The following is a 19,652-nucleotide window of genomic DNA, read 5'->3' on the forward strand; positions in this document are numbered from 1 at the left end:
GTAGTTATCTAGCCTGGGTTTCAGGCCCTAGATTTGGTTACTCAGTTTTTATTGCAGTTATTGCGCGCCATACCAAACTAAATTGGCGTCAAATGCTTGATTTCTTATTGTCATTGAATTAACTCACACGGTGGTGGCGCTGTCTAGAATGAGAAAAAAATATTGTGGAAAGTCTAGTGGTTGTCATATAAAACATTGAGAATAAGCGAATCCGCAAATGAATTTCACAATCTTTTCACAGGCGTTGTGGAAAAGCGCTACATTTTTCATTACTGTGCCTTTTACACAATTTAATGTTGGTCACATAAAAATTATGAGGACGACTGAATGTGTATAAGAGAATGACATTATGGCATCCACTGTAAGCTTATGAATCTGTGAAAATTAGCCAACCATGATAAAAAATCCATTAGCAATACCTTTCTGGCATTAAGATATTTATTAGCAAGACTTCACGCTTTGATTTTTTAAATAAATATAATATCAAGCATCGTCAAAATAATCAAATTGCTACGTACATGTATAATAAAGTTTTAAGTAGATGACTGAGTTATGAGTTAGATACAAGAATGAAAACCATCAGATGTAATTTCAGTTCTTTGTAAAGAAATTACAGAAAATGGAAAAAATTTTATATTTAGATTACAAGTAAAAATTAAATTGATGAGCAACAAACAAAAGTAATAAATAATATATTCATTCTATACAAAAAAAACGAATTTGAAGACTTAATGATTAGGTGAGGGTGTTAGCTCGCAAAATAAGGTTATTGAGGTGATTTTAACAACTTTTGCATGTGATTTTTTTGGGGAAAAAATGGGGGCCCACATGTATATTTTTTTAGAGGAGTGCTTCCCGGCACACCCCTAGATATGCTACTGCCCTCTTCATAGGTATTTTACCTTCTGTGAATTAAATATCATGGATACTGTAGCAATGACTCTCAAGCTAGTAGCGACCAACAAACCAGATGATATGGTTTTTAAATTAAAGTGTATAATAATAAGTAAATATCAAATTATATTCAATATCGGAACAGCCTGAAGGCATTATGAATCCTTATTAAAGCATATTGTGCAATGGTATCACTTCATTTCATGCTTGATCGAGAGGCATGGTGCCTGGTCAACTGTGACCAGCCATTACCAGGTACTGTACATCCATGTTTGCGCTGTACATTGACGTAATCTGGTAAAGCATATAAATTAACAAAATTTGATTCCATTATTATTAACAATTAATGTTGTATTTTGTGTGCCAAATCACTATCACAAAAACACTTAATAAAAAAATTTAGAGTACATTAAAAAACTAGAATAACAAATTCAAATTCTGAATTTCTTATATTTCTCATTTTTCGATTGTAAACTAGAATAGGAAAATATATTACTATCAAATTTTATTTGACAAAAACATGTGACATGCCTAAATATGGTCATGATGACATCACATCATGACCATATATAGGCACAACATGACTATGTATATGGGCATACAACAGATTTTTTGTCAAAGAAAATTGGATACTGTGGAGAGCATAACAGATGCATAAATAATAATACTTCAATTTTGTAGTGAAAATCTGTAAAAATCACTGATTCAATGTTCTATCTTAAATATGAGAGAATTTTTTTCATACTTCTACAACAGACCATACAATATACAAAATTCAACTACTGTATTACGATCAGCTCTTCAGAGATAAGAGGGTAACGCTGAAAAATATTTTCTAAATAAAAACAAAACAAAAAAAATAATTACAGTAGTCAACAAATACAGTACAGTACAGTCACTGTAGCTTACAAATTTCATCCAAGTACAGCAAAAAAAATTTGTAAAGATATGAATTTATATTATTATGACACAATATGGTACTTCATACATTTGCTGTTTCAAATTTCCCAATAAAATATTTACAATTAATGTCATAAAATGTTGCAATTACATTAATGGATTGCAGATGAGATACAATAGTATACTCTTGACTCATAATTCTGATTACATCTCATTTTGTTGAAACTATGATACAACATAAAGAACATGTAGTATCAAAGTATTGCAAAATTATACTGCTTTTATGGAATCACTGTTTTGGATGGAAACAATAAAGTGTCACAAGTACCAGCCCCGCTGCTGCTACCACCAGGTGGCTCATCCAAATGAAAATTGCAACTGCAGCCATTAATTATTGAGAAGTACTACTTGTCCGCTCCAGTCAACTTATGGATCATTTGTGTAATGTGACCAAGTTTTTCAAGTTCTCCATTTAATTTCGCTATCGTCTCCTCTTTGCTTGCAATGGTTGCTTCGCTCTTTTTGCGAAACGCACTGGCCTGAGAAATGAAAAAAAAAATATTAAGACAAGATTGTGGACAATAACTGGATGATGATTGATTCTGCCTCTTATACACATCTAGATGTGTATAAGAGACAGCTGTAAGCAGGCCCTAGATTTGGTTACTCAGTTTTTATTGCAGTTATTGCGCGCCATACCAAACTAAATTGGCGTCAAATGCTTGATTTCTTATTGTCATTGAATTAACTCACACGGTGGTGGCGCTGTCTAGAATGAGAAAAAAATATTGTGGAAAGTCTAGTGGTTGTCATATAAAACATTGAGAATAAGCGAATCCGCAAATGAATTTCACAATCTTTTCACAGGCGTTGTGGAAAAGCGCTACATTTTTCATTACTGTGCCTTTTACACAATTTAATGTTGGTCACATAAAAATTATGAGGACGACTGAATGTGTATAAGAGAATGACATTATGGCATCCACTGTAAGCTTATGAATCTGTGAAAATTAGCCAACCATGATAAAAAATCCATTAGCAATACCTTTCTGGCATTAAGATATTTATTAGCAAGACTTCACGCTTTGATTTTTTAAATAAATATAATATCAAGCATCGTCAAAATAATCAAATTGCTACGTACATGTATAATAAAGTTTTAAGTAGATGACTGAGTTATGAGTTAGATACAAGAATGAAAACCATCAGATGTAATTTCAGTTCTTTGTAAAGAAATTACAGAAAATGGAAAAAATTTTATATTTAGATTACAAGTAAAAATTAAATTGATGAGCAACAAACAAAAGTAATAAATAATATATTCATTCTATACAAAAAAAAACGAATTTGAAGACTCAATGATTAGGTGAGGGTGTTAGCTCGCAAAATAAGGTTATTGAGGTGATTTTAACAACTTTTGCATGTGATTTTTTTGGGGAAAAAATGGGGGCCCACATGTATATTTTTTTAGAGGAGTGCTTCCCGGCACACCCCTAGATATGCTACTGCCCTCTTCATAGGTATTTTACCTTCTGTGAATTAAATATCATGGATACTGTAGCAATGACTCTCAAGCTAGTAGCGACCAACAAACCAGATGATATGGTTTTTAAATTAAAGTGTATAATAATAAGTAAATATCAAATTATATTCAATATCGGAACAGACTGAAGGCATTCTGAATCCTTATTAAAGCATATTGTGCAGTGGTATCACTTCATTTCATGCTTGATCGAGAGGCATGGTGCCTGGTCAACTGTGACCAGCCATTACCAGGCACTGTACATCCATGTTTGCGCTGTACATTGACGTAATCAGGTAAATCATATAAATTAACAAAATTTGATTCCATTATTATTAACAATTAATGTTGTATTTTGTGTGCCAAATCACTATCACAAAAACACTTAATAAAAAAATTTAGAGTACATTAAAAAACTAGAATAACAAATTAAAATACTGAATTTCTTATATTTCTCATTTTTCGATTGTAAACTAGAATAGGAAAATATATTACTATCAAATTTTATTTGACAAAAACATGTGACATGCCTAAATATGGTCATGATGACATCACATCATGACCATATATAGGCACAACATGACTATGTATATGGGCATACAACAGATTTTTTGTCAAAGAAAATTGGATACTGTGGAGAGCATAACAGATGCATAAATAATAATACTTCAATTTTGTAGTGAAAATCTGTAAAAATCACTGATTCAATGTTCTATCTTAAATATGAGAGAATTTTTTTCATACTTCTACAACAGACCATACAATATACAAAATTCAACTACTGTATTACGATCAGCTCTTCAGAGATAAGAGGGTAACGCTGAAAATATTTTCTAAATAAAAACAAAACAAAAAAAATAATTACAGTAGTCAACAAATACAGTACAGTACAGTCACTGTAGCTTACAAATTTCATCCAAGTACAGCAAAAAAAATTTGTAAAGATATGAATTTATATTATTATGACACAATATGGTACTTCATACATTTGCTGTTTCGAATTTCCCAATAAAATATTTACAATTAATGTCATAAAATGTTGCAATTACATTAATGGATTGCAGATGAGATACAATAGTATACTCTTGACTCATAATTCTGATTACATCTCATTTTGTTGAAACTATGATACAACATAAAGAACATGTAGTATCAAAGTATTGCAAAATTATACTGCTTTTATGGAATCACTGTTTTGGATGGAAACAATAAAGTGTCACAAGTACCAGCCCCACTGCTGCTACCACCGGGTGGCTCATCCAAATGAAAATTGCAACTGCAGCCATTAATTATTGAGAAGTACTACTTGTCCGCTCCAGTCAACTTATGGATCATTTGTGTAATGTGACCAAGTTTTTCAAGTTCTCCATTTAATTTCGCTATCGTCTCCTCTTTGCTTGCAATGGTTGCTTCGCTCTTTTTGCGAAACGCACTGGCCTGAGAAATGAAAAAAAAAATATTAAGACAAGATTGTGGACAATAACTGGATGATGATTGATTTATGCAAGTTAATAATGATTACAAAGCAGTACAAACAATGATAGAAATAAAAGAATGAATTGAATTTTGATCTGTAAAGTATAAAATCACACTATTATTATTATTATTTTGTAGTTGTATTGTTTTATTTATACATGGTTTTTCAGTATTACTATTATTATAATGAATACAATTATTTGTATTATTGCATAATTAAATAATAATTACTGTAGCTAGAAAAAGGTTATGGAGGCTGTTAGCACTAGTTTTTTTCCTTATTGTTGTCAAATTGACCAGGCACTGTACACGGTAGATTTTGACCAAATAAAGTCCAATCTAAACAAGGCTTATAGCTTATCAAATTTTACATGACAATTAATTGTGATATGCTCATATTTGGGTGTGATATGACATCACCATGCCCCTGTATAAGCAAATCACAAACATAAAAAATTGACAGTGTGAACAGAACAATCATAAAACCCTGTTCACACTATCAAATTTTACATAACAAATAATTGTGATATGATCATGTTTGGGTGTGATATGACATTATCATGCCCCTATAATTGTGATATGCCCATGTTTGGGTGCAATATGACATCATCATGCCCCTGTATAAGCAAATCACAAACTAGTTCAGACTATCAAATTTTATTTGACAAAAACATGTGATATGCCTAAATATGGGCATGATGACATCACATTATCACCATATACAGGCACATCACGGCTGTATATGGGCATACAACAATTTTTGTCACCAAAAATTTATAATGCGAACAGACTTATAGAACACCAAATATTCAATCAAATTTAATGTTGCCATGTTTAGGAGCTTGGGGAAAAAAGGATGTATTCCTGTAGTGCATTCTAACCTTTTTAGCCTTACACAATATTCATGTTGGAAAATGGTGAACCTAGATTCACCTCCATTTTAATTATCACTTCATATCTTCCGCTATAAATTTGAAGAGAGTATAACATCTTTTGGATCAAGTTGCTCATTGATTGATCATCAGGGATTAGCATGCTAATCAATAGATCCTATTATTCAAGTCATGACAGATCTGTTTAATGTTTTACAAATATGGTGCGACTCAAACGGGAGATGTAAATTCACAGATTTTAATTTACTTTTTCAGTCAGGTAGAGAAATAATGACCATAAATTTAAAAAGGCTGCTGTTTACAAATGCAAAAATTTGAGGTTCTAGTCTTCTAAAGAAATGAAAGTTCACATTTATGTATTCATAAATGGATATCTGACAATTGAAAACAGCATCAAGTTAAAAAAAAAAGTTATGATACTTTTAAGGACTTTCCTATTGAGAGCTTTTATATGATATGATAATTTGTGTAAGATGAAAACAACAAGTTGAAAGCTAAATATCTGTTTAGTTAGTTAGTACAGGTAAAAAGCATTTATAATGCGCCTTCCTTGAGGTTATGAAGCAGACTTCTTTTTCCTAGTCATTGGGTACGCATGCTTTAAGTGTTGCTGCTGTTAATCAGCGCAGCAGCAGGCAACCCTCCCAGGTACCCATTTAGACTCCTGGGTGGAGAGAAGCAATGCAGATGATAAAGTGCCTTGCTCAAGGACACAAGCGAAATACACAGCGAGAGATTGAAACCCTCACCTCAATGTTGGGAAACCGAACCGTCCCCACTGTGCCAAACCGCTTAAGTACAGCTGTACTTAGTCTTATTACCAATCAGGTGAAAGAGTATTATCACCATGACTTCCCTTATCAAATTAATTACTTCCCGTAAGATCGCTCGCCTACAGGCATTACACAAGTTATCATTCCCAGCGGAACGTCATCATGGACTTCATGGAGCCACCCGACTGATTTTCTCCTTCACTGGTTATGAGTGTGCTCGCAAATGTCATGAAGATGTCATGGTTATTCATGTGAAAACTTCACAAACCATTGCAGAGGACAAGCTAACCAATTTCTAAAGAGAGCTTATAATCAAGGCATAATTTAGCCCAAATTAATGGACAATATTGATCTGATGACTTTGCACACTCGGCAAACACAACCAGAATTTGTTGTTACTACTACAAACAATTCCAATACCGAAGCCTCATCAATAATGAAAATTAGTTTCAGCAGCATGGCAAATTTTATAGCCATAAAGCTTTGACTAAAACTTGTATGATTTGTCCATATAGTGTATGGGCATGACATATCATTATCACATCCAACAGTAATGGACAAATTAAAGGTACAGTTTGTCGTATAAAAGACATGCTAGAGTGACAGAAGGGAGGTGATAGAAATTTTTTAATATAAAATAAAAAAATATAATTAAAAATCTACTAAGAAAACAAAGAAAGTAGCCAAGTACTTTAGAATGTGTATTTTTCAGAAGCAACAACTGAACATTTGTTAAGTAGAGGATAATCACTAATTGCATCTTTCATTTCAAGGCTGTACTAGGTCATAACATCATTCACCATCCACTAAAATGACTGATTGTTATAATTATCATATTCCGGCTCATAAACAACACTGACTTTAAAGTAGTTATACTGTTTAGCAAGTGCTTAAAATAAAGACCGAACTAAGAAACTATTGCTGAACAAACATCATCATCAACAGTCATCGTATTCTCATCCTTGTCATCATCAGTTTGACATAGTTTTGAAATGATTTACGCCTGTATTCTTAAAAGGAACTTTAGTCAAATTTCAATCTAGAACTTCATTTAGTCCAAGTTGCAACTTAAACTTATTTTTGTATTCATAAACAACATAGTTCTAACTACGACTAAATCAAGTCCTAGTTTTAGTTGGCAAGCAACGACTATCAAACTAACCAATGAAGAGAGCTCATTTTTGCTTAATTTTCTATATTAATCGTTAACTTATAACGATAGAGAATTTGAACAGTCACTGGAAATATGCTTCCTTGGGAGAACTACTGTATAGTTGATTCTGAGCGAGGGCAGCGCCATCTTTGTTGTTATGGTGTAGCTATGTGACCGCAACGCGTGGGGATTCAGGAACTATCGCATGTGACTAGCAAAACATGTTAATTTCTCCTTTTGGAAGTTAAACTTGATGTCTCTTTTGTTTAACACACCGAAGTTATATCAGACCTGCGTATACAATCGTTTCTATTCGTTTCACTTTATCCGAGTTACAAAAATCACGTTTTTAGTAGGGTAAATATTTCAAGTCGGCGATTTAGACTGTCCCTAGGCTGACTAAAAAAATCAGCCTGCGGAGGTGTCATTTTAGTCAAGGTTCGCATGATTTAGTCGTAGTGCTATTTGAAGTTCGTTTTAAGAATACAAAATGACGTAATTTCGAAGTTTTAGCTCAAACTATGACTAAAGTTCATTTTAAGAATACCGGGGTATATCAGTCTATAGTGCCCTGTTCGCAGTCAGCCTATTGGTGTTACACTCAAGAGTTTTAACAAATGTTCCAGTAGGCTGCACATGGTTCTAAGAGCATAACATTTTGTCGTATTTGACCTATTTACTTTCTCGATTTTTTAGATACAGTATTCTAATTTCTTTTTGCAATTATTTTACTGTTTTATTCATTATTTATATAATTCAACAATACAGTTACATGCTTCTGAAGCAGATTTTACCCTACAGAGAATAGAGAACATTGTTCAGAGCCTCATACAGATTAATTCATATGGGAATTTTGAATGTACATAGATGATACTCATACTGACAGACAACCCAAGTGAATGAACCCCCAAGGCACTAATTACAAAATGAATGGCAGATTGGCCTAGACATCACCAGAAGATGTGTATAAGAGACAGATGCTAGAGTGACAGAAGGGAGGTGATAGAAATTTTTTAATATAAAATAAAAAAATATAATTAAAAATCTACTAAGAAAACAAAGAAAGTAGCCAAGTACTTTAGAATGTGTATTTTTCAGAAGCAACAACTGAACATTTGTTAAGTAGAGGATAATCACTAATTGCATCTTTCATTTCAAGGTTGTACTAGGTCATAACATCATTCACCATCCACTAAAATGACTGATTGTTATAATTATCATATTCCGGCTCATAAACAACACTGACTTTAAAGTAGTTATACTGTTTAGCAAGTGCTTAAAATAAAGACCGAACTAAGAAACTATTGCTGAACAAACATCATCATCAACAGTCATCGTATTCTCATCCTTGTCATCATCAGTTTGACATAGTTTTGAAATGATTTACGCCTGTATTCTTAAAAGGAACTTTAGTCAAATTTCAATCTAGAACTTCATTTAGTCCAAGTTGCAACTTAAACTTATTTTTGTATTCATAAACAACATAGTTCTAACTACGACTAAATCAAGTCCTAGTTTTAGTTGGCAAGCAACGACTATCAAACTAACCAATGAAGAGAGCTCATTTTTGCTTAATTTTCTATATTAATCGTTAAAGATGTGTATAAGAGACAGGATCATGTTTGGGTGTGATATGACATTATCATGCCCCTATAATTGTGATATGCCCATGTTTGGGTGCAATATGACATCATCATGCCCCTGTATAAGCAAATCACAAACTAGTTCAGACTATCAAATTTTATTTGACAAAAACATGTGATATGCCTAAATATGGGCATGATGACATCACATTATCACCATATACAGGCACATCATGGCTGTATATGGGCATACAACAATTTTTGTCACCAAAAATTTATAATGCGAACAGACTTATAGAACACCAAATATTCAATCAAATTTAATGTTGCCATGTTTAGGAGCTTGGGGAAAAAAGGATGTATTCCTGTAGTGCATTCTAACCTTTTTAGCCTTACACAATATTCATGTTGGAAAATGGTGAACCTAGATTCACCTCCATTTTAATTATCACTTCATATCTTCCGCTATAAATTTGAAGAGAGTATAACATCTTTTGGATCAAGTTGCTCATTGATTGATCATCAGGGATTAGCATGCTAATCTATAGATCCTATTATTCAAGTCATGACAGATCTGTTTAATGTTTTACAAATATGGTGCGACTCAAACGGGAGATGTAAATTCACAGATTTTAATTTACTTTTTCAGTCAGGTAGAGAAATAATGACCATAAATTTAAAAAGGCTGCTGTTTACCTGTCTCTTATACACATCTAGATGTGTATAAGAGACAGCTGTACATCCATGTTTGCGCTGTACATTGACGTAATCAGGTAAATCATATAAATTATCAAGTTAAAAAAAAAAGTTATGATACTTTTAAGGACTTTCCTATTGAGAGCTTTTATATGATATGATAATTTGTGTAAGATGAAAACAACAAGTTGAAAGCTAAATATCTGTTTAGTTAGTTAGTACTGGTAAAAAGCATTTATAATGCGCCTTCCTTGAGGTTATGAAGCAGACTTCTTTTTCCTAGTCATTGGGTACGCATGCTTTAAGTGTTGCTGCTGTTAATCAGCACGGCAGCAGGCAACCCTCCCAGGTACCCATTTAGACTCCTGGGTGGAGAGAAGCAATGCAGATAAAGTGCCTTGCTCAAGGACACAAGCGAAATACACAGCGAGAGATTGAAACCCTCACCTCAATGTTGGGAAACCGAACCGTCCCCACTGTGCCAAACCGCTTAAGTACAGCTGTACTTAGTCTTATTACCAATCAGGTGAAAGAGTATTATCACCATGACTTCCCTTATCAAATTAATTACTTCCCGTAAGATCGCTCGCCTACAGGCATTACACAAGTTGTCATTCCCAGCGGAACGTCATCATGGACTTCATGGAGCCACCCGACTGATTTTCACCTTCACTGGTTATGAGTGTGCTCGCAAATGTCATGAAGATGTCATGGTTATTCATGTGAAAACTTCACAAACCATTGCAGAGGACAAGCTAACCAATTTCTAAAGAGAGCTTATAATCAAGGCATAATTTAGCCCAAATTAATGGACAATATTGATCTGATGACTTTGCACACTCGGCAAACACAACCAGAATTTGTTGTTACTACTATAAACAATTCCAATACCGAAGCCTCATCAATAATGAAAATTAGTTTCAGTAGCATGGCAAATTTTATAGCCATAAAGCTTTGACTAAAACTTGTATGATTTGTCCATATAGTGTATGGGCATGACATATCATTATCACATCCAACAGTAATGGACAAATTAAAGGTACAGTTTGTCGTATAAAAGACATGCTAGAGTGACAAAAGGGAGGGGATAGAAATTTTTTAATATAAAATAAAAAAATATAATTAAAAATCTATTAAGAAAACAAAGAAAGTAGCCAAGTACTTTAGAATGTGTATTTTTCAGAAGCAACAACTGAACATTTGTTAAGTAGAGGATAATCACTAATTGCATCTTTCATTTCAAGGTTGTACTAGGTCATAACATCATTCACCATCCACTAAAATGACTGATTGTTATAATTATCATATTCTGGCTCATAAACAACACTGACTTTAAAGTAGACATACTGTTTAGCAAGTGCTTAAAATAAAGACCGAACTAAGAAACTATTGCTGAACAAACATCATCATCAACAGTCATCGTATTCTCATCCTTGTCATCATCAGTTTGACATAGTTTTGAAATGATTTACGCCTGTATTCTTAAAAGGAACTTTAGTCAAATTTCTCGCAGTTTGCCTCTAAACAAGATTAAGAACATGTTGTTTATGAGTTTGAGAACTTGCAATATTATATGAGGCTTGCCATCGAAAAAAAACCCAGCATACTGTCGCTAACTGTTAAACTGAGCAGTTAAGAATGTGGCACTATTGTATACCTTAGTACTGGGAAGATGTAATACTTTTACTCATAACTTTGGCAGTAAATCAATTCCAGTTAAGCATTTTAAAGTTATAATGTGGAGTAATTATATTTCAATTTTCATGTTTTTGTCACTGATGCTAGATTTGGCATGGCAAGCCCTATATAGACAAAATAACAGCTTCTAATTCAATATATTCAATAATGCTATGGAGAAATAAGACCAAAAGGTCCACTGATTTATCTCAGATCTCAGAAAAGATAGTATAATACTGTACATACTCCAAGTAGTATCGAAATGCACACCATCGTGTTGGAATTCTATTAAAAACCCGACATGATGGCGTGCATTTCGATACTAGGAGTATGTATTATACTATCTTATCTGAGAAATAAGACAGTACATAAAAAATCTAAAAAGCAATTGTTCATATAGAAAATATAAGAAATAAGTTTTTACACCAGCACGATTTGAAAAGATTTATCATGTATACGATAAAAAAACAATTTCACAAATCAAATCAAATCAAATGGCCTCATATTCGTGGGAAAACGTTAAAATCGTTTTTACTACTACGATTTTATTGTTTTTTTCCCATAATTATGACATCATTTTATTGAATCATGATCCATTTCAGAATAGGGGTATTGGTTAAAACATATAAATAGGAGCCATTACACACCCAGTTAATCCTACTCATATGGTAATTTCTGGTGTTCATAGTATAATTAGCAAAGTACATTATCAGTTATTTCTTCATAGTATTAACTAAGCTAATTATTTATTAGGCTGTATTTTTTTTTTTCTTCAATTTATTTTACTAAATTTATCACAGTAAATACAATCTAATAATACCTATATTTATTTATGAAAATATATAAAGTATTATAGTACTAGGCCTATTAGGCTGTATTTATTTATTGTACTGTACTATATAGTATATGATACTTTAACAATAAATACAACCCAATAAATCAGTTTGTTGTACATTTAAAAAACAACCTATTCAACTCAGCAAATTATTTAAGTAAATACAATCGAATCATTAGGCCTCATTATTATTAGGCACTCATTGTATTTATTTAATTTATGTACTATATAGTAGTAGTGGTAGTAGTAGTGGTAGTAGTAGTAGTAGTAGTAGTAGTAGTAGTAGTAGTAGTAGTAGTAGTAGTAGTAGTAGTTTGTTGTACATTTGTTATTTGTTGTATTGTTTGATAACAATCTAGCAAATCAGCTCATTTTATACATAATTATTAATCCATAATACTTAAAATAAGAAATGTTAATTAAGTTGAATTAGTGTCATATATATTGAATTAATTATTTATTAAATAAATATCCATCATTTCTGTTTGTTGTATTTCTTGTAAGTATCATAGTACATTTACTTGATTACAAAACAATCTGGTCAATAATACCTGTATTTATCTATGTAATGTAGTAAGTATTTAAAGTGCATTTACAGACTTAACAACAATAATAATACAACCTTAATAATAGTAAGTTCACTTAATTTTTTATTGCATTAATTTAGCCTAACTTATTAAGTTGTATTTATTTTTGGTGTAATCCAAAGCCTGTCAACCTTATAACAAAATTTCACTTTTTTAAAAAGTTTATCTAAGTGTTTATATGACTTAAAAGAACAATTATCTGGGCATTTAAAGCTGGTATTTTTTTGTGATAATATACCAATTATGATGCTCTATGAGGGATTTTAGTAATAAATGCAACCTAATAAATTAGGCCTAGTTAATGCAATAAAAAAAAGTGAACTTATTTTTATTATTAGGTTGTATTATTAATGTTTTGTACTATAATACTTAATACTTTTACGTAAAAAATAAACAGGTATTATTAGATTGTATTTACTGTACGTAAATATATAATGATGCTCTATGGTAAATTTAGTAAAATAAATACAACCTAATAAATAATTAGCCTAGTTAATACAATGAAGAAATAACTGATACAGTACTTTGCTAATTATATTATAAACACCAGAAATTACTATACGAGTAGGATTAACTGGGTGTGTAATGGCTCCTATTTATGTCTTAACCAACACCCCTATTCTGAAATGGATCGTTTCTTTGTTAATGACATTTATTCCTACTAATATTCCTTCCTACTGGTATTATTTCTGATTTCCAAGTGAAGTATGGGATAACAGGATATTTTTGAGAAATTAAGCAAAACGTGTTTTTGCATCAGCCGTTCTAAATGATGAAATGTGTTTAAAAGCTGTCATGTGATTTTGATATATAATTAGAAGGCCATTCTAGGTATAATAATAAAAAAAATCTAAAAAGCAGTATTTTAGCTCTAAATGTCCTATACTTTCCTCTACCGCAGTATTGCATACCTAACATGTTGGAAAAATGCCATATCAAAAGGAAGCAAATACATATACGAAATAAAGTGCTCACATATGGACATATAAATTGTAAATTAATGATAACAGCATTCTCTACATAAAATATTACTCAACTAAATTCAGCTTCAAATGTATTTTTTATTGCAGTGTTAACATAATTTAAAAATTTAATGCTGTTTGATATGGAATTAGTTTTCCAACATATCAATAGCAACCTAGTCAGTTATAACCTTATGTTTAATGTGTAATAAACATTTTACTAAAAGCAATTATAATAGAGGCTTGATCCCTTAAAGAGCACCAGCTTAACAAGGATCGACAAGTAGTCTATTTTTTAATTATTGTGACAAATAGGGTGTATGTTATGGGGAATAAATTGAAAGGTTAAAAATTGGCTTAGGCTAGACAGAAACATACTAGACAGTTGTAGTATAGTTAATATTGCAAGTTTAAAGTATAAAGGAACTTTTTTAGTTTATAAAGTGCTTTTTTAACCCAGCTGCTAAAATGTGATATTTTTGTTTATGTAATTTCAATGTTGTAATAAAGTAAAAAGTTTTTTAATACTTTAGATTTAATTATTTCTATTGAGCAGGTAAAAAAACGACAACTCAAAATGAATGTATTATTCTTTATATTATTTGTCATTACGAGTAAACTGAATTATTTGTGTTCTTTTCTTATTAGATTTTTATTTTAGTAGTTAAATAATCAAACAATAACAACTAAATAGTCATGGGCAGGGCTTGAAATTAGGGGTTATTTGGTCGCATTTGCGACCTGATTTTTTAAGTTGTGACAAGGAATTCAACTTTGTCGCGCTCAGTGCGACAAGGTCATTTGATAGCGCGAGTAGATTTTGTAAGCGGCAGGAAGGTGGTTTCCCTCCAAATCCCAATTATTTACAACTTGTACAGCCCATTATTTTCAGTCAGGCAGGACACAAAACATGTTATCATTCATTTTACATGTACTGTATCAACCAATCAGCATGACCTAGTGTGACGTCGTACACAAAACTGTGTCGATGTGCACTCATCTTATTCTTGGTAAATAAGCGATCACCGCCAAAGCGAAGGAGACTGGTATAAAAACATCAATTTTTTACTATTTTATTGAGTGCTACTCTTACATGTACCTCCTCGTAATTGTGAACGTTTCCTTAACGTATTTGTCCATAAAATAGACTATGTACCGAAATTTCAAACGATCGTATACAGTATTGACTCATACGATGTAAACGGCCCAGATCAAGCAATAATCAAAATTTAAATTTAAATTTAATTTAGATTGTAAATAAATACAATTAGGCATCATCTGGATGATTATATTCAAAGTACTACCGGTATTAAGGCAGACATCTTTTATTGAAAACCAAACGAATTACCTAAACCTCATACATTATGTCAATCACATGGCTGATGATAACAAAGGGTATAAAATACTCTTTGAGGATAACCTCAGCCAGACTTCACGGAGCAGCTATAGTTTAACAACAGGCATCTCAATGAGCAACATCTTGAAATTTACAAAAAAATAAACAAACAAATAGGTTTCACAGCAAATTTTGAAACCCAATTAAATGAAATAATATAGAAAGCAACTCCTTTACTACCATTTATTTACTGAACGAGGCAGTCTGCTTCTGACCTACTTTTGTTCCTATCGGCGGCGTACAAAGATTCAAATGACTTTGTGTCTGGCAACCTCGGTGTCTGTGTCTACTAGGAGGAGCCTGGGATTGGCAAACGTTTCTCACTGAATGTAGTAGGCGGTAAGCAGAGTTATTTCATAGACAACTAGTATGGGCCTCTATCAAACAATTTATTTCGTTCTTAACAAAGTATCAGCAGAAAGTAAGCAAAATGATTGTTTAATCGTGTTTTGAAATAATATAAAAATTGAATTGTATATAAATGAATATTTAAAGATTAAATTTTAAACATGGAAATAATAAAGTGCAACAACTGAATTAATTGGTTAATTTAATCTATATATATAAAAAATATATAATTCTACAAGGAATGTTTCTTGTTTTGACAACAACAAAAAATGTAACAACATCGAACTAACTGGTAGCAGGCCTTCTAATTACGAAACTATATTTCGCGGAGTAACATCCCAAACCATGTGTGCGCCCGACTACACCGGCTGGCGAGTAAGGTACGTTGAGTCCATTGCAAGTTGTAAACCATTCAGAATGCTGGGATATTACATCATTCGGGGCAACTTGCAATGTTTGGGATATGTTACTCCGTGACACCTTTGTAAACACTAGAAGTGTGACGATGTTCTCTGGCGATTAATACTGAAGTTTCGAAGTCGTAAGGCGTACCAGTTTTCTTTTTGTTTTTTTTAAATAATTCTCAATAAAAACAACCATTGAACAAGAAAATGAAACTCTAAGATCGTTATATGTAGGTATAAGATACTTTGCTGAAGTTGTACAGGCCCAGGCCCAATGTTCTAGGCTACAATATAACCTAAATAAGAAGTGTCGCTGGCCGACTGTGTGATGCCAATTTCTGGGCTTAAAACGAAGCCTAAATGGCCTTTGACAAGTGGGGAGCTGGAATCTCAGCACTCCCGAAATGTTGGTTGGTTATTGTGTGTAAATTGATTTAGGGTTATCTCATAAAGAAAAAATTCCATCCACGCATATTAAAAATAAGTCTGCCAATTTCCGCGCAAATGTTGCAGTAAAGTTGGCCGGTGGCTATTGTAACCAATGTATAGGCATTCGCAGTGTTAATGCGATTCTGCGGACCTATTTTCTCGAAATTTTCTGCACAAATGAAGAAAAATACTGAAAAATTTAAAGAAAGTGTACAGAAATTATAATTAATGTTTCAGTAATAATAATTAATAATTTTATAATCAATATATCAATCCACTTAAGTAACTGCAGATTTTGGCAGTCCATTGACTAGACAGTTTAGCTAGCACATTATTACTGCTCATGTTTTTCTTTTTTATATTGTGTATATTTGTTAATAATTAACAGAAATTTGTAATTTTCTTAGAAATATTCCTAACAATTGAAACTTTCCATGAAATACTTTTTCTTTCCTTCCAGTTAGGTTGAATTTTTTACCTTGCACCTTTTTTCTTTACTATCCCATTAATATCTATTTTCTTTTTAATATTGTTTCATCCTTTTTCTTATTTCATTTTTTATACTTACCTTTCTTTTAGTTTTTTCATTGTCACTTCCTTTCTGTTATATGATATTCAATCACGTTCAATATGCCCTCTATGTTTGGCATTATGAATAAAAGACAGTTGATACACAGCACACAGAGTAGTCGGACGTGTCTATGTCAAGCTTGGACTAATAATAAATAATTAGCAGTAGTTTAACCTGAACATGATGTCAGAAGTAAACAAACAATAAGTATAATGGATTCGCTAAGCTTTAGACCTCCAAGAGAACTCGATTTTCAAGGCAATGTTGCACAAAAATGGAAGATTTTCAAAAACGAGTTCCACGTGTTTATGCGTGCAACAGAGCTAGACGCCAAACCCGACAAGCGGAAGGTGATGTGCCTGCTGAATTTGATAGGAGCCAAAAGTAGGACGATTTATGAAACGCTCAATTTCGACAACGAAGGGGATAACCTCAAGCTCAATAGCGTATTAGAAAAATTTGAAAATCACTGCATTCCAAAGCAGAATGAGCTCTTAGAAAGACATAGATTCTATGATCGTAAACAGCAAGCCTCAGAATCTGCCACACAGTATGTAAGCGAACTGAGGAAACTTGCAGAAAATTGCAATTTTGGTCCTCATGAGGACAGCGCTATTCGTGACCAACTTATAAGAGGCATGATCAGCGAGGACGACAGAATAAAAGATAAATTGTATGAGGAAGATAATTTGACACTAGAAAAGGCACTAACGTTTAATTCCCCGTAAGGTCGTTTTAAATTCAAACGCATGCCATTCGGTATTTCATTGGCATCTGAAGTGTGGGAACGTACAATTGCCGAGATGTTCAAAGACATCAAAAGCGTAGAGATAATCCGCGATGACATCTTAATCGCAGGTAAAGACATAGAAGACCATAACAAAATTCTCTGTAAAGTACTTGATAGAGCTCTAGAAAGTGGCTTAGGCCTGAACTTAGAAAAATGTAACATTGCAGTAAAATGTGTAAAATATCAAGGACACATATTTTCCGACAAAGGTGTTGAAATTGACCCGGAAAAGGTTAAAGCAATACAGAACTTGTCCAAACCCACAAATGTTGAAGAATTAATGCAATGGCTTGGTATGGCTACATACGTTGGCAAATTTATACCAAATTTATCTGAAAAAACAGCGCCATTAAGATTATTGCAACAAGAGAAAGTTGCATGGCATTGGGATAAACCCCAACAAGATGCATTCGAGCAATTAAAATCTGACATTGTGTCAGCACCAATACTTAAATACTATAGTCTAACTGATCCGATAACAACATCAGTTGATGCGTCACGATATGGCTTAGGTGCCTGTATATTACAGTCTGACAAAATAGTGGCCTATGCATCACGTAGTCTCACTGCATCCGAAAAGAATTATGGACAAATCGAAAAAGAGATGTTAGCCATAACATGGGGTTGTAACAAGTTCCATGATTATATTTATGGACGTACAGACGTTACTGTGGAAACAGACCACAAACCGTTAGATTCGTTATACAGAAAACCATTACACACAGCACACAGTTGCAAAAGTACACATTTAAAGTTAAATGGCGTAAGGGCAGCAAATTGATAATTGCCGATACTCTTAGCAGAAGTCCAATAGTAAATGTAACAGATGAAGAATCTGACATAGATGAATATGAAACTTACTGATCAAAGACATTCGTATTCTGGAATTCAAAAAATAAACCAACAAAGATCCAACCATTGAAATGTTAAAATCATATGTTAAGAATGGATGGTCAGAAACTAAATGTAAGATCCGAATAGAAGTTAGACCATTTTCGAACATAACAGATGAACTGTACATATCAGAAGGGTTAGTTTTAAGAGGCGATCGATTGATTGTAGCATACTCAATGAGATGTAATATGATGAGACAGATTCATAGAAGCCATTTCGGTATAGAAAAGTGTATAAAAAGAGGAAAAGATATTTGGTGATCCGCTACACTAGCAGATCACCTCTTGTTATTGTCAGGATCAACATCTTTTTTTTCTTATTCTTCTTTCTTTCTCCCCTTTTCTGTTCGCACGATATCTCAAAAAATGCCACGAGTTACGCACAATCGCTGTCAACGAACATTTGGCTTGGTCTGGAGTAGTCATGGTAAGCTTTTCAACGCGCTCAGTCATGCGTGACGTCATCTACGTGCAATTTTGCGTTTTTACATTATCGGTCATATCAGCCTAACCAATTGCCATTTCGAAATCGTATTAAGTGAGCATTAACTTCGGGTTCAGGCCATTTTGAGCATTTCAATTTTTTTTTTAATTTTCCACTACGTACGCGCATTTTTACGCGCGCAGCACGTACGGAAGCTAGACACTATGTTTTTTCACATAATTTGGGTTCCTGACATTATTTTCACAAACTTCCATTCTTTTCGGTCATCTTTTGGTCAATAGCAATACCGTACGTGCCCATCAAACATAGGTATCTTTGTGCGTATTTGTGCCGCTATACAGTGAAATTATGCTAAAATCAGGCCTAAATTTAATCAGTTATAGCTCCTTAGGTTGAAAGGTGACCCCCCATTTTCATTACATATT

The 19,652-nt window shown here is 32.8% G+C and overlaps 1 long non-coding RNA gene across 1 annotated transcript in view; it reads right to left on the reverse strand.

The window, feature by feature from the left end:
- Positions 1 to 2,836: 2,836 nt before the first annotated feature.
- Positions 2,837 to 19,652, reverse strand: part of LOC117112543 — a 22,462-nt gene continuing 5,646 nt past the window's right edge. The window contains exon 2 of the long non-coding RNA XR_004446058.1: positions 2,837 to 4,753. This is a non-coding gene — a long non-coding RNA (uncharacterized LOC117112543). The remainder of the gene's footprint in view (positions 4,754 to 19,652) is intronic.

This window comes from Anneissia japonica, unplaced genomic scaffold, assembly GCF_011630105.1.
Source record: "Anneissia japonica isolate Jap-2015-1 unplaced genomic scaffold, ASM1163010v1 scaffold4002_len83174_cov231, whole genome shotgun sequence".
NCBI classification, from domain to species: domain Eukaryota; kingdom Metazoa; phylum Echinodermata; class Crinoidea; order Comatulida; family Comatulidae; genus Anneissia; species Anneissia japonica.